A 5,874-nucleotide genomic window follows, 5' to 3' on the forward strand; every position below is an offset into this window, starting at 1 on the left:
CGAGATCGCGCCACTGCACTCCAGCCTGGGAGACAGAGCCAGACTCTGTCTCAAAAAAAAAAAAGAAAAGAAAAGAAAAAGAAAAAGAAAAAAAAAGTACATTTCTTAAGTAGTAGAAAAAAGCAAAATGAAAATAATATTTCATGGTACATGAAAATTATGACATTCAAATTATAGTGTCTATAAGTATATAATTAAGTAAATAAATAAAACCATGACAGGGCTGGGCTAGGTGGCTTATGCCTGCAATCCAAGCACTTTAGGAGGCTGAGATGGGCAGATCACCTGGGGTCAGAAGTTCGAGACCAGCCTAGGCAACATGGTGAAGTCCTGTTGCTACTAAAAGTACAAAAATTAGCTGGGCATGGTGGTGGGTGCCTGTGATCCCAGCTACTTGGGAGGCTGAGGCAGGAGAATCGCTTGAAAGCGGGAGGCAGAGGTTGCAGTGAGCCAAGATCCTGCTGCTGCACTCCAGCCTGGGCAACAAAGTGAGACTCTATCTCAAAAAAAAAAAACCATGCGCATTTCTACGTGTATTTTATGGCTGCTTTCGCGTACAATGGCAGAGCTGAGTAGCTGCAACAGACACTGTATGGTCTTCAAGGCCAAAAACATTTGTTATCTGCCCCTTTAGAGAGAAAGTGTGCTTACCTCTGCCCTAGACACTTTAACACAATTGTGGCTTGGAAGCTATAGAGACCTCCACAAAAGTTTGGTGATAAAAATAATAAAACTAAACCACATACAAGGTGTTCTCTTACAACATAAACCATCTCTGGACATTTGAAGAAAGTTTGGGAAAAGGGTTCAGACAACACCAAATATAAGTCTAGAGGAAAATAAGTTAGATCAAACTCAAAGTATTCAAAGAAACAAGACCAAGAAATACTAAGAAAAATAACAGGCCAGGTGCAGTGGCTTGCACCTGTAGTCCCAGCATTTTGGGAGGTAGAGGCGGGAGGATCACTCGAGCCCAGAAGTTCAAGACCAGCCTGAACCATCTAGTGAGACCTCGTCTCTACAAAAAATTTAAAAATTAGTCAGGTGTGGTGGTATGTGCCTGTAGTCCCAGCTCAGCCACTTGGGAGGCTGAGATGGAAGAATTGCTTGAACCTAGGAGGATGAGGCTGCAGTGAAGTGAACCGTGATTACGTCACTGCACTCCAGCCTGAGCAACACAGCAAGACCCTGTCTCAAAAAATAAATAAATAGGCTGGGCGCAGTGGCTCACGCCTGTAATCCCAGCACTTTGGGAGGTGGAGGTGGGCAGATCACGAGGTCAGCAGTTCGAGACCAGCCTGGCCAACATGGTGAAACCCCGTCTCTACTAAAAATACAAAAATTAACAAGGCATGGTGGCAGGTGCCTGTAATCCCAGCTACTCTGGAGCCGAAGGCAGGAGAATCGCTTGAACCCGGGAGGCAGAGGTTGCAGTGAGCCGAGACCGCACCATTGCACTCCAGCCTGGGCGACAGAGTGAGACTCTGTCTCAAAAAATAAATAAATACATGTATACATACATGCATACATACATACATAGTAAAATTAAAAAAGAAAAATCACTGTTCAAGGAGCTTGACTTAAAACACTACAGATAATAGGCCGGACATGGTGGCTCACGCCTGTAAACTCAGCACTTTCAGAGGCTGAGGCGGGAGGATCACGAGGTCAAGAGATTGAGACCATCCTGGCTAACACGGTGAAACCCCGTCTCTACTAAAAATACAAAAAATTAGCCAGGTGTAGTGGCACGTGCCTGTAGTCCCAGCTACTCAGGAGGCTGAGGCAGGAGAATCACTTGAACCCGGGAGGCGGAGGTTGCAGTGAGCCGAGATCCTGCCACTGCCCTCCAGCCTGGGTGACAAAGCAAGACTCGGTCTCAAAAAAAAAAAAAAATTACAGATGATAGTTGGATCGGATGACCTCTAATGTCCCTCCAACCTTGAAATTCTATGTTTCTTCTAATCTATGAAGATCTATGTTAGCACCTTAGTAATTCAAAATGTGAATTTCATAAAATGTGAATGCACCAATAAGAAAACATCTCTTGGGGGCCGGGCGCGGTGGCTCAAGCCTGTAATCCCAGCACTTTGGGAGGCTGAGACGGGCGGATCACGAGGTCAGGAGATCGAGACCATCCTGGCTAATACGGTGAAACCCTGTCTCTACTTAAAAATACAAAAAACCAGCCGGGCGACGGCGACGAGGCAGGCGCCTGTAGTCCCAGCTACTCAGGAGGCTGAGGCAGGAGAATGGCGTAAACCCGGGAGGCGGAGCTTGCAGTGAGCTGAGATCCGGCCACTGCACTCCAGCCTGGGTGGCAGAGCAAGACTCCGTCTCAAAAAAAAAAAAAAAGAAAAGAAAAAAAGAAAACATCTCTTGCCAAGTAACAACCATGTTAGCTTTTTCTTCCCTTTTTTTCCAAATTTATTTTGGAACAGAAGGAAAACCACAGATCTGAAGATTTCAACGAGACCTGTTAAGCCCCACAGACTTTGTTCCACCTGCTGTTACAAAATTGGAAAAAGCTAGAAACCCCAGGGAGTCTCCTAGGAAACAAACTTGGATATTGGTCTTGCCTATCACAGGAGTGCTATTACAATATTCCCCAAGCTAAAGGTTTCACACATAAAAACTGACTCTGAGAGAAATAAAAGAAGTAGAAGAACACAGGAGAGACCAACCTTAGCAGTTACCTTCAGTAAGAGCCGTAGCTCTTCCCCCAGTTCATAATGAAGCTGGAAGCAAACATATACAAATAAGCAGGCAAAGAATAAATTAAGTTTCCATAGTTTGACCCTTTACTTTGATCCAGCCAAAAGTAATTAGTTGGGTCTTCTGTCACGAGCTCTTCACAATAATTGCTGCTGACTCTATGAGATATTCAAGTTTCTCTAGGAATAGATTTGTATCCTTTCCCTCTGATTGCAAGAAGAATTTTTGATGGATGCTGACACCTCCAGGTGAGAGTACTCTCCTCTTCTCAAAATAGCACATGCCACTGTTCTAATCCCATTTTTCAGAGATAAATGTTAAGTCCAAACATTGTGTAAGGGGTTTCTCTACTCTGAGTCACTTCATCTCTCTATATCCTTACTTGTTTAGTTATTTAGTACAGTTATTTTTCTGCTGTCACAAAAATTTTCTTTACTGTTCTGCTTATATGACTATGTAACTACCATTTAGCCTTTTTACAAATAGTGGCTAATAGGCTGGGCACAGTGGCTCACACCTGTAATTCCAGCACTTTGGGAGGCCGAGATGGGCGGATCACCTGAAGTCAGGAGTTCAAGACCAGCCTAGCCAACATGGTGAAACCCCATCTCTACTAAAAATACAAAAATTAGCTGGGGGGGGTGGTGGGTGGTGCATGCCTGTAATCTCAGCTACTTGGGAGGCTGAGGCAGGAGAATCAATTGAACCTGAGAGACAAAGATTGCAGTGAGCCAAGATAGCACCACTGCATTCCAGCCTGGGCAACAGAGCAAGACTCCATCTCAAAAAAAAAAAAAAAATAGTGGCTAATAGTAGGATAACACTATTTCCCTCAGGCCTTTAATCGGCTGCATTTTCCTCCAAAGCTATTCCCCATTAAAGGACCATTCACTGCCTGGTTTTAATACCAACCACACTAGGAAGAGCATCTTGGAGTTCTGTGGTGGTGCCACCCTTGCTCTGTTCTTTTGGTCCTTGCCAGGTCCCTCTACCACCTATAAGACAAGTTCTCTGCCCAAAATTTGAAAAATGGACATGAGTAAAGCTATAATCTGGTTTCTTAGTTGGCAAATATTTTAAACAGACAATTCTAACTCATTGCTAGTAAGGGTTTTACATTTTAATAGAAGTTCTCTCTCATGTCTCACAATTTAATAACTCAAACTTTTCTCATGGTGTATATGTATATATTTGTTCCAATGTTATTCATCTTTAGATTGCTTTCCATTTTATATGTCTTATTGTGAAATTCATTTTAAAAAATCAATTGTGCCGGGCGCGGTGGCTCAAGCCTGTAATCCTAGCACTTTGGGAGGCCGAGACGGGCGGATCACGAGGTCAGGAGATCGAGACCATCCTGGCTAATACGGTGAAACCCCGTCTCTACTAAAAAATACAAAAAACTAGCCGGGCGAGGTGGCGGGCGCCTGTAGTCCCAGCTACCTGGAAGGCTGAGGCAGGAGAATGGCGTGAACCCGGGAGGCGGAGCTTGCAGTGAGCTGAGATCTGGCCACTGCACTCCAGCCTGGGTGACAGAGCCATACTCCATCTCAAAAAAAAAATAAAAAATAAAAAATCAATTGTATTAGCTTTCTAAATATTTGAAACACTTTTTATAAATACAAAAGTGTGCTTTGAGTCAATTTTCAGATAATAATAAAAATTTTTAAAGTTTTCTTCATGGCCATTTGAAAGATGGGTTAGGGATATAGTTTGGGACCAAAATTAAGTAAAATTCATTTGCTGAAATGGTGTTAAGTCTGTGCCCTTTGCCTCACTGGAAAAGGTGTCTAATCTCCTTGGTTAATCAAAATTATACACATATTTAGTTTGTGGTCCCCTAATATTTCTCATATATTTTTCTTTTTTTTTTTTTTTTTTTTTTTTTTGGAGACAGAGTCTTGCTCTGTCGCCCAGGCTAGAGTGCAGTGGCCAGATCTCAGCTCACTGCAACCTCCACCTCCCGGGTTTACGCCATTCTCCTGCCTCAGCCTCCCGAGTAGCTGGGACTACAGGCGCCCGCCACCTCGCCCGGCTAGTTTTTTGTATTTTTTAGTAGAGACGGGGTTTCACCATGTTAGCCAGGATGGTCTCGATCTCCTGACCTCATGATCCGCCCGTCTCGGCCTCCCAAAGTGCTGGGATTACAGGCTTGAGCCACCGCGCCCGGCCATCTCATATGTTTTTCAAACATTCTTGTACTAGATGGTCTTTATTATTTATTTTGTTTTGTTTTATTTTTATTTTATTTTTTTTTTTTGAGACGGAGTCTGGCTCTGTCGCCCAGGCTGGAGTGCAGTGGCCGGATCTCAGCTCACTGCAAGCTCTGCCTCCCAGGTTTACGCCATTCTCCTGCCTCCGCCTCCCAAGTAGCTGGGACTACAGGCGCCCGCCTCGTCGCCCGGCTAGTTTTTTGTATTCTTTAGTAGAGACGGGGTTTCACCGTATTAGCCAGGGTGGTCTCGATCTCCTGACCTTGTGATCCGCCCGTCTCGGCCTCCCAAAGTGCTGGGATTACAGGCTTGAGCCACCGCGCCCGGCCATTTTATTTTATTTTATTTTTGAGATGGAGTTTTGCTCTTGTTGCCCAGGCTGGAGGGCAATGGCGTGATCTCAGCTCACTTTAACCTCTGCCTTCTAGGTTCAAGCTATTCTCCTGCCTCAGCCTCCCGAGTAGCTGGGATTACAGGCGCGTGACACTATGCCCACCTAATTTTTGTATTTTTAGTAGAGATGAGGTTTCATCATGTTGGTCACACTGGTCTCAAACTCCTGACCTCAGGTGATCCACCAGCCTTGTCCTCCCAAAGTGCTAGGATTACAGGCGTGAGCCACCAAGGCCAGCCTTTAGATGGTCTTTAATATTTGATATCAGATGAGAATTCAAAAATACATTTCATCAATACCTCCAAAGACTAAGTACCTGTGAAACAAAAACACTACTAAACCTTCAGGCTTTTTTTTTTTCTTTTTTTTTTTTTTTTGAGTCGGAGTTTTGCTCTTTTTGCCCAGGCTGGAATGCAATGGTGCGATCTCAGCTCATCACAGTCTCGGCCTCCCAAGTTCAAGCAATTCTCCTGCCTCAGCCTCCCGAGTAGCTGGGATTACAGGCATTTGCCGCCACGCCCAGCTAATTTTGTACTTTTAGTAGAGATGGGG

The sequence above is a fragment of the Trachypithecus francoisi genome, unplaced genomic scaffold (genome assembly GCF_009764315.1).
Source record: "Trachypithecus francoisi isolate TF-2019V2 unplaced genomic scaffold, Tfra_2.0 Lachesis_group3, whole genome shotgun sequence".
Classification (NCBI taxonomy): domain Eukaryota; kingdom Metazoa; phylum Chordata; class Mammalia; order Primates; family Cercopithecidae; genus Trachypithecus; species Trachypithecus francoisi.